Genomic DNA, 10,923 nt, shown 5'->3' with positions numbered 1-10,923 from the left:
AGGTGAAACTTTTGGTACTACTTCTCCTTTACCTCTGTTTTTCAGTTGGAATCAATGCTGGCAAAGACCAGACAGACATCTCTGGAGATTGAAGCTGCAGACCAGGTACAGCTGTACAAGCTTATCCCACTGATGTGTCTCCACACCTGTCTGGATTGATCTGTCAGCTGTGGAGGAGGACACCACAACCTTTCCTGTGGATGTGACAGAGGCAAATCTTGCCTCCTGGCAGGATGATGAGAAGTGATCCCCAGGGAGATTTTCTTCCACAGAGCCTCCTCTGTGACATTCCAGCCCTAAATCAGCAAAACACTTAAGTCTCATTGAAGCCAATGGGGATAAGTCCAACAGGGAAAGACTTAAGCAGTTGCTTAACTGCTTTATTGAATTGGGACCAGGAAGTTGGAGGGGATGATCTGGGCTGTTGAGTCCAATCTGCTTCTTGTAGCAGGGTGAACACCCACTCCAGCCCTGAAGGAGTTGGAAAAGCCCTGCAGAGGGCTGGGGAAGGGAGCAAAACCCCAGCTGATTGGGGGAAGTGGCTGCAGCTGGGGCCACACCCCAAAGAGACTGACTGGGCCTTATAAGAAGGCCAGGGCAGTTAGATGCAGCAGTAGTCTCTCTTTAGTGGTAGAGAGAGAAGGGCTTGGTTGCCTGGAAGCTGAGAGGGTACCTAAAGTAGAGCAGGGCTTGGGGAAGGTTAGAGGAGCTGGGGAGCTCCAGCCTGGAAACCCCTGAGGCTCCAGGCCTTGTTAAAGGCCAGAAAAAGGTACTGTGGAACAGGGCTGAGGAAAGGCCAAGGGAACCGGGGAGCTCCAGCCTAGGAAAGCCCAAGGCTGCAGGCCTGGTAAGGCCTATTAGGTACTGGGTTGCAGGGGGCAGCCCATGGGTAGGCAGAGGCAGCAGGTCTGAACCTCTGCCTATAATGAGTGGCTGATACTGCAGTCTGCCCCAGTGAATGGGAGCTAGATAGAGACTAGGCAGTAGCCAAGACTGAGGTGAAGTGGGGATAGTGTGTGGGAGTTACCCTGGGAGGGGGAGACCCAGAACTGTGGGAGTACTGCCAAGTGGCAGCACCCAGAGAAAGGGGCATTGGGGTCCTGGGAGGGACACGGGGCCAGTGGTAAGGTCGATCACCATCATCATCATGTTGAGTTGCAGATTAAGAGAATAATCTTTATTTATGCCCAAATAAATCTGTTAATCTTTAAGGTGCCACTGGACTCCTTGTTGTTTTTGTGGATTCAGACTAACACGGCTACCCCCTGAATCTTTATTTTGAGAATGTTGAATATGTGGCTGTCATCCAGCAACTCCAACATGGTACGCACCTAAATAATGGCTTCCGGGCAGCCAACTCAGGAGACATTTTGGCAAGATATAAGACTTGAGACAAGGCTCTCATGCCTCCTTTTTTTTAATACAGAAAATTCCTTTGATGACAACTGCAGACAGCATTTGAATATATTCCAGAGTGTGCTTTTCACAGCACCTTTAACCAAACTGAAATGGCTGGGGAGGAAAGCATAAGCCTAGTCGTTTTAACAGTTTTCCCCGTTCCAGCTGGAAACTGGAGGCTGAGTTACAACCAGCTGATTTCATTTTCCTTCTCATTTTTTCACCTCTATCAGATGACAAAAGCACTTAGACATATAGAAGTTTTTAATTTTACTCTTTAAATGTGAATGGTGCCCAAGATTTAAAGTGAAGCATAATTTACAATGTTGAATTAAACTCCCTCATAGTATGCTGTCTTGCTTTGGTTCTTTACTAATGTACTTTTTAAAATGTTGTTTAGCTTTTCATAATGTTTCTCCCTGTTATCTGTCATTGCTTCTCTAGCACTTTGGACACTGCATGCATGCACCACTACAGCTCTAGCAAGTTGCTATATGCACCTCAGAGTTGTATTGTTAAGGAGAAATGTAATGTGTTGAAAAATAGATAGGAATGACCAGGTGGCTCAGCAATAATATAAACCACTCAGTACGCACAAGTGTATGGTGATGTAGTGCAGACAAACTGTAGAGTCAGAGATGATACATCTCCTGAGCTCTAACCTGAATGGACAGATAAAGCAATGGCTATTACACTTTAACAGGCCCTTTACTTGGACAGATAATTGGAGCAGAAACAACATTTGTCTCCAGCACTGGAGGTAGTTTAGGAAGCATGGGCCTGGAAAGGTGGCTGGATGATAAAAAGGAGAGAAGGCATAGATTAAGACATTTTTAGTAGTCCCAAATGTAAAAGGGCCAGTTTCTCCCCCCACTGACTCCACAGGGATCCAAGAATCAGATCCAAAATGTGGAATTCAAAGGAATGCATGAGGTTTTCTGGGCAGCTGAGGAAGAGCATGTGGAAAGTCAGAGAGCAAAATCAGGTTAAAACTGCATTAGAAGAACTTAGAATCTTAGCCCAGGTCTAGACTAGCGGGGGGGGTCGACCTAAGATACGCAACTTCAGCTACGCGAATAGCGTAGCTGAAGTCGGCGTATCTTAGGTTGACTTACCTGTCTGTGAGGACGGCGGTGAGTCGACCACTGCCGCTCCCCCGTCGACTCCGCTTCCGCCTCTCGCGAGCTGGAGTTCCAGAGTCGACGGGGAGCGTGTTCGGGGATCGATTTTATTGCATCTACACTGATCTGATGGGTAGTGAAGACCTGCCCTTAGAGAGACAAGGTGCGTGAGGTAATATCTTTTATTGGACCAACTTCTGTTGGTGAAAGAGACAAGCTTTTGAGCTTACACAGAGCTTTTCTTCAGAATCTGTCAGATAAAATTTGGATCCAAATTTTGTTTGGTAAAAATCAGTTTTTAAAAAACCTAAAACCAATAAAAACGTTTCCATGATTTTAAAAAAATTATCATACAAATATTATTTTAAAACATATAATCATTCTATACTGTTTCCAACCCAAACGTGGCATGATTTTGCTAGTGCATGGTTGAAACTGACTATTAACAAAAGTGGAACAGACAAGTCACTAGTGTATTTTCATTCTATATCCATGGTAAGATATATGAAGAAAGTAAACAAACAGTGCAGTTAAAAGTAAATTAGATTTTTTTTTAAATCTTACATTTGTAATAATCTAGTGTCTTGTCTGCAACATTGGTAAGGATATACTTTTAAAAAAAAAAATTGGACCTTTAATCTGTTTCTCCTTTAAGATAATAAGAAATAATTGAACTATTTACTGAATACAATGACAAAAATAGTACTATCCAAAAGTGAAACTGTAATGAGACTTATGTAAGATATATTAATTGTAATCAATTATAATTGGTCTTTAGTGAAGATGGACTATTTCTGGCATGTCTTTTAAAAATTAATTTAGTTGTTTTAAAAAAATGTATCTGCAGAAAGTTCAGCCAAAACAGAACATATCCCAGCTATTAGATGGCCTAAAGTGCTTGTTACAATCAAATGATTCCTCCCATATACAAAGGAAAGACGTGACTCTATTTGTGGAAGACGATAAGAACGGCCGTACTGGATCAGACCAAAGGTCCATCTAGCCCAGTATCCTGTCTACCGACCGTGGCCAATGCCAGGTGCCCCAGAGGGAATGGACCAACAGGCAATGATCAAGTGATCTCTCTCCTGCCATCCATCTCCATCCTCTGACAAACAGAGACTAGGGACACCATTCCTTACCCATCCTGGCTAATAGCCATTAATGGACTTAACTACCATGAATTTATCCAGTTCTCTTTTAAATGCTGTTATAGTCCTAGCCTTCACAACCTCCTCAAGTAAGGAGTTCCACAAGTTGACTGTGCGCTGCGTGAAGAAGGACTTTCTTGTATTTGTTTTAAACCTGCTGCCTATTAATTTCATTTGGTGACCCCTAGTTCTTGTATTATGGGAATAAGTAAATAACTTTTCCTTATCCACTTTCTCCACATCACTCATGATTTTATATACCTCTATCATATCCCCCCTTAGTCTCCTCTTTTCCAAGCTGAAGAGTCCTAGCCTCTTTAATCTCTCCTCAGATGGGACCCGTTCCAAACCCCTAATCATTTTAGTTGCCCTTTTCTGAACCTTTTCTAGTGCCAGTATATCTTTTTTTAAGATGAGGAGACCACATCTGTATGCAGTATTCGAGATGTGGGTGTACCATCGATTTATATAAGGGCAATAATATATTCTCAGTCTTATTCTCTATCCCCTTTTTAATGATCCCTAACATCCTGTTTGCTTTTTTGACCGCCTCTGCACACTGCGTGGACATCTTCAGAGAACTATCCATGATGACTCCAAGATCTTTTTCCTGACTTGTTGTAGCTAAATTAGCCCCCATCATATTGTATGTATGGTTGGGGTTATTTTTTCCAATGTGCATTACTTTACGTTTATCCACATTAAATTTCATTTGCCATTTTGTTGCCCAATCACTTAGTTTTGTGAGATCTTTTTGAAGGTCATCACAGTCTGCTTTGGTCTTAACTATCTTGAGCAGTTTAGTATCATCTGCAAACTTTGCCACCTCACTGTTTACCCCTTTCTCCAGATCGTTTATAAATAAGTTGAATAGGATTGGTCCAAGCACTGACCCTTGGGGAACACCACTAGTTACCCCTCTCCATTCTGAGAATTTACCATTAATTCCTACCCTTTGTTCCCGGTCTTTTAACCAGTTCTCAATCCATGAAAGGACCTTCCCTTTTATCCCATGACAACTTAATTTATGTAAGAGCCTTTGGTGAGGGACCTTGTCAAAGGCTTTCTGGAAATCTAAGTACACTATGTCCACCGGATCCCCCATGTCCACATGTTTGTTGACCCCTTCAAAGAACTCTAATAGATTAATAAGACACGATTTCCCTTTACAGAAACTATGTTGACTATTGCTCAACAGTTTATGTTTTTCTATGTATCTGACAATTTTATTCTTAACTATTGTTTCGACTAATTTGCCTGGTACCGACGTTAGACTTACCGGTCTGTAATTGCCGGGATCACCTCTAGAGCCCTTTTTAAATATTGGCGTTATATTAGCTAACTTCCAGTCATTGGATACAGAAGCCGATTTAAAGGACAGGTTACAAACCTTAGTTAATAGTTCCGCAACTTCACATTTGAGTTCTTTCAGAACTCTTGGGTGAATGCCATCTGGTCCCAGTGACTTGTTAATGTTAAGTTTATCAATTAATTCCAAAACCTCCTCTAGTGACACTTCAATCTGTGACACATGATAAGCCCACAGACAAAAAATCCAACACAGAAATCTGGCAAATACAATTAGCTGGAACTGCTAAGCGGGCTATTGAAACTACAACTTTGGAAAATTGTTCAGCAAAAGAGACTGCACTTTAAAAGGACCTCAGTACTAAGGACAAGATGGTGTCCCAGACTATCACATATGCATTTCTTCCACTGAATTCAATTGGTATGAGCAAGAGATGCATCACTGGATTTCAGGCCATGTCTACACTACAGTAGCTACAATGGCACAACTATGGCACTGCAGCTTTGCCACTATAGTGTAGATACTTCCTACATCAAAGGAAGGTTGTTTACTTTTGTCGTAGTAGATAATCCATTTCTCTGAGAGGCAGTAGCTAGGTCAATGGAAACATCTACACTGGGGGTTAGGTCAACCTAACTACATCACACAGGATACAACATTTTTCACAGCCCTGAGCGGTGTAGTTAGGGTGATCTAATTTTTAAGTGTAGATCAGGCCTCAGCCTTTGTTAGTTGGCACTGACTTTGAAAAGGGTTGGCAGATGTGTGGCCTGCATCTGAATGCATAAGTATAAAGTTACTAATATTGGAGTAACTAGGCAAATGATGTAACGTCAGGAAGGGTGTGACTCGCTGTTAAGCCTCTTAGCATGACCAGCATGAATTGATCAGCAATTCCCTAACAGTGAACCTTGGACCACTGGTGGTCTGCAATGTACTTCCTGAAGGTTCTTGGGAGCTGGATGGTCACACGGTGCTGGATTCTCTTAATTTCCAGCTCACTCTACAATTGTCCAAGCTCTTCCTTGCAAAGAAGTATCTAGATGCCTGTAAAAAGCAGCTAGAAACAAGGAAGAACCACCATCCTAGCTGCTTCCATTAGGAACCACTACTATACAGGAGGAGGAGACAAAACAGAAATTACCCTCGAGACAACAAGGCACCGACTGGCACTGGAGCTGTTAGCCACCGCAGGAGAGGAATGTCCACAGCAAAAGGGAATGAGACAGCCAGGCAGGGAAGCAGACGGAGAAAGGAGCCAAGAGGCAGGGAAGCATGTGGAAGTGGAGATGAGGACCAGGAAGCATGTGCGTGGGTAGAGGAGGGAGAGTGAGGAGCAGAATAAGAAAGAAGATGAAATGATGCACAAAACAAGAAAGAGTGAATAACTATTTTTCAACGGTTTTCAAGGAGCCGTAGCAGCATGTCTGCAGTGGGTGGGTAATACTGGGTCTTGGATTGTGAAGCTTTCCCCACCCCCACTCCTTTTTTCCAGTGGTTCCCTCTGAACCCCACGGCCTTATAAGATTTTCAAGCTTAAAAATTCCAATAATAAAGTTAGCAACATGTAGCCATCAGAATAATGCAAGAACTCCAGGGAGAACAAACACACAGCTATGTATTGACTGCAACAATGGAAACTTTTCTTTCAGCTATGTCGGTGAGCTTGTTAATGATGAAGTTTCAGTACTGCTGACGGAATTAACTTTGTAAGACAAAAATGCAGCAGCAAACTGAACTGCATATGTGACAAAAGAGAAATGACTAGGCAGTCCTGATCATCAATGGTTACCATATATAGACAGTATAATTTACCCCTCATTAATATTTTGGTGCTTTTATATGCAGATAAAATTATTTTCTACTCCTCTGTGTAATCACTTAGTAGACTTTATTTATTTCAGATTGTGTATGCAAGAGATTCTTTTTCTCAGTATTTCAACCATGGCTTAATGCTAAATCCTAATCTCACTTAAATCAGTGGGAGTTTGCCATTGTCTCCAATAGAAACAGGATAGATATGACCCTGTAATAAGTACATTGGACTTTGGTGGGCAATATTAGAGTATCCTGTGTCTATGAGAGAATTGTTTTGTGATGTCGGCCCTTATAGTATCATACAGATGGCAGGCATACTTATTTTTTTTTAAACTATTTTTTCAGTACTAGTCTAGTGTTACTTCCAACTCACAACATTCTGCACTGTACAGGAACTCCTCACTTAAAGTTGTCCCGGTTAACGTTGTTTCAATGTTAAATTGCTGATCAATTAGGGAACATGCTCGTTTAAAATTGTCCAATGCTCCCTTCCAAGGTTGTTTGGCAGCCGCCTGTTTTGTCCACTGCTTGCAGGAAGAGCAGCCCGTTGCAGCTAGCTGGTGGGTGATGGAACCAGGGTGGACCAGCAGCCCCCTATCAGCTCCCCGCTCCTCTAAGTTCCCTGTGCAGCAGCTGTCCCTCCCCCACTGCCATGTGCTGCTCCTTCCCTGTGCCTTGGAGCTGCTCCCAGAGACTCCTGCTTGCTGTACGGGGGGAGGAAGGAGGGGCTAATGTCAGGGTGTCTCCCCCTGCTCCTGCACCCCATTTACCCCATCTTCCATAGAGCAGGGGGGACACATGACAGAGGGAGCTTCTAGGAAGTAGCTGCGGTCTCAGGTCTCAGCAAGCTGATTTAATTAACAAGGCAGTGTAATTAAGCCTGGGGTCAGCTACTTAAAGGGGAAATGCGCATTTTTTCTCTCACACACAGGGTGTGTGTCTCTGTCTGCCCTCCCTCCTTTCCTGTTGCCTTGTAGAGTGTGAGAGTTAACCCTTGAGGGCTCAGTCAATTGCTAGTTCATTTAGCAGTAGGGCATTCACTGGAAAATATCCCACCCTCTGACTCCTCCATCTCAACCAAGCTTCACAATCATCATCGCTGTGTACCAGTATTAAATTGTTTGTTTAAAACTTATACTGTGTGTGTGTATGTGTGTATATGGGGAAATTGGATTCGCTTAACATCGTTTTGCTTAAAGTCGCATTTTTCAGGCACATAACTACAATGTTAAGTGAGGAGTTCCTGTACTCATTTATTTTGATTCCCTGTCAGTTATGGCAGGAAACTGAACAGACTGACTGGATGGAGTTTGGTAATAAAATGGTTAAAAGATTGGTTTTTGTTTATAAACTTGCATTAGTTGTGGTCCCACCACATTCAGATCTCTGGTCCAGGAGCGCAACGTGCAGGAGTACATCCCCTGCCCTCTGCTCTCATAAAAGCTTGTGGGGATTCCCCCCTCCATTTATTTGCCACATTTCATTCCTTGGAAGTTTATACATTTTTATATGAACCTTGATATTCCACCCTCTTTTCCCCATTTTGCTTCTAGCTTTCCAGCTAAGAGGCTGGGTGGGTCTTCCTCTGAAGCAAGTCTGTGTAACTGCATAAGCATTTAGCTGATTATTATGGGGGAGAAAGTATCATGCATTGATAGAGTATGCATATTGCCTCCACAGTGCTTCAGTACAGCCTAAGGAATGAGAGACAGAGTTGAAACAAGGGCTTATAATGCAGAGCAGAGCACTATAGCATCAAACATCTACTTGCCCAGGCTGAGTAAGAAAAAATGTAAACCAATGCAAGGATGCCTGTCTGGGTCTGCAGTCAGACAGCTCCAGTGCCACAACTGTTAGTTCAGAGCATTGGCAAGATGCATTAGAGCAAAAACTGATCATAATCTTGTCAGATTTTACTGCAGCTGTTCAGAACACTGCATGCAGCAGCAAAACTGACACGAAGTCGATCAGTTTCACTCTGCTGTTGCTTGGGCAGTTTTGACCAGCAGCTGAAGTATAGGGTGACCAGATGGTCTGATTTTACTTTGGGAGGAGCAGGACTGGATTAACCAATGTGCACTTGCATAGGGCCTGCATCTCAGTCCCTCCCCCCACTTGAAAAATGAGTGGTGCTGCAACATCGCAATGCCACTCACTGAAGTTTGGCCTGTCACCCCTCCTTCCTGAGTGGGGGGTGCAGGGCCGTGGTGGGAGCAAGCAGAGCTTGGCATCCAGGATCAGGGAGAACCACCCAAGCCTGGGACAGGAGCGGAGTGCTGAGCTGAGCTGGCAGGGGTGCTGGTGAATGGACAGGAAAGTTCCAGGGGGATGGGATGAATGGGGAGTGTTGTGGGGAAGGAATTCGGGGCAAGTGAGGGATGCTGGCAGGGTGGTGGGTTGAGTTGCGGGAGTCTATGGGGAGAATGGGGGAAAATGGGGAACGGTGGGGTAAGAGACTGGGTGTGACAATATAGTCCTGTGTTCACACCCTACACACTATTGTAATAATTTTTGTACAAGGAATATCTTGTGAGGGATCATATAAAACACATAACTTGCTGATCGATAACATCATGGCAAAATGCACATAGCTGCCTTATATGTGCAGCTATAAACATAAGCTGAGATCATGACTCTACATGTGTTTTCCACAGAAGTCTGGGGAGTGGCCAAGCCAGTTCCTCAGAGACACAGGGTAAGCTGATGCCCCAGCCAGGTGTAAACAAGGCTGATGGACCATTACCTGTTAAGTGACCATTCTTTGGCAGGAAAGGGGACAGGGACAAAAAATGACATCTTAGCAAAAAAACAGCATGGAGTTTCCATCCACACAGTCTGCTTGTCGCCTTGCTCCCAGCTGGAAATGTTTCACTAAGGTTGACAGGACTATAAGAAGAAGGGACATATACCCCAAGAGACTCCTCTCTTTTCCCTTCCTCGTCACATTCACTGCACCTGAAGCAACAACAGAAGCCTTCACTGGACTCTGGGAGAAGAGGTCCTGACCTAAGAAGTTTGGTCAGTAAGACTACTGAAAGAATGCAGTGAGAATTTAACATAGTTTGTGAAGTTAGGCACCATTAGTATTTTATCTTTATTTTTCATGTAACCACTTCTGACTTTTATGCCTCATTACTTGTACTCACTTAAAATCTCTCTCTGTAGTTAATAAACGTTATTGTTTTATCTAATCCAGTGTATTTAAACTGAAGTGTCTAGAAAACTTCATTGGGGGTGCCTAGTTGTGTGCATATTATTTTGATTAAAGAAATAACAGACCTAATATAACTTGTATTGTCCAATACAGGGCATACATTTCTGGGGAGAAATCTGGGACTGAGGTTGTGTTGGGGGTCTCCTTGCAGTATAACCAAGGCTGGTGAGGGCCAGGGTGTGACCGTCAAGCTGCAGTTATACAGAGACACTCAGGGTGTGACTTGCATGCTGGATGACTATGAGTGGCCCAGGTGGAGCTACTTTCACAAGGCATTGTAAGGCACCCAAGGTGCAGGGCAGGGGTGACACAGTGTCTGGACTGTACACTGGTATGTCACACCAGGATGCTGGGGATGGGTGTTGGGGGCTGTGGTGAGTGGAATGTACGACAGGCTGCTGGGAGGTGTGTGTGGGTTCTCAGAATAAGTGTGGGGCTGGTGGAGGGTTGTTGGGGCATATGTGGGGTGGGAGGGGCATTTGGGGATCTGTGTGGGGGTGGGGAGAGAGGGCCATATGGGAGTCTGTATGGGGTAGGAGCACTTTGCTACCTAGTTTACAGAAGGTAGAGGGCTCCAATTTCCATAGGGCACAGGGCCCCACCATTATTTTATCCAGGCCTAGAGAGGAGGAGGTATAGAAGACAATACATGAGGATGGAGGGGGAGAGAAAGGAAGAAACAGATACTGAAAATAACAGAAAAAAGATACACTGAGAATTTTTTTTTTTTAAAGTAGGGTGATGTCAGGAAGGGAAAGAAGGAATATAACAAAAGCATTGGAGATCATTTCAAAAAAATATTAGACAGCTGATTAAAATATATTGCATAACTGTTTAATTCCTTTACATTGCAGGGCACATAGCTTTGTGGTGGCAGGAGAGGCTGCAGTTTTTTTCCTTCAGGTTGATAAA

Source organism: Malaclemys terrapin, chromosome 1 (assembly GCF_027887155.1).
Source record: "Malaclemys terrapin pileata isolate rMalTer1 chromosome 1, rMalTer1.hap1, whole genome shotgun sequence".
NCBI classification, from domain to species: domain Eukaryota; kingdom Metazoa; phylum Chordata; order Testudines; family Emydidae; genus Malaclemys; species Malaclemys terrapin.
This window is presented reverse-complemented; position numbering follows the sequence as displayed.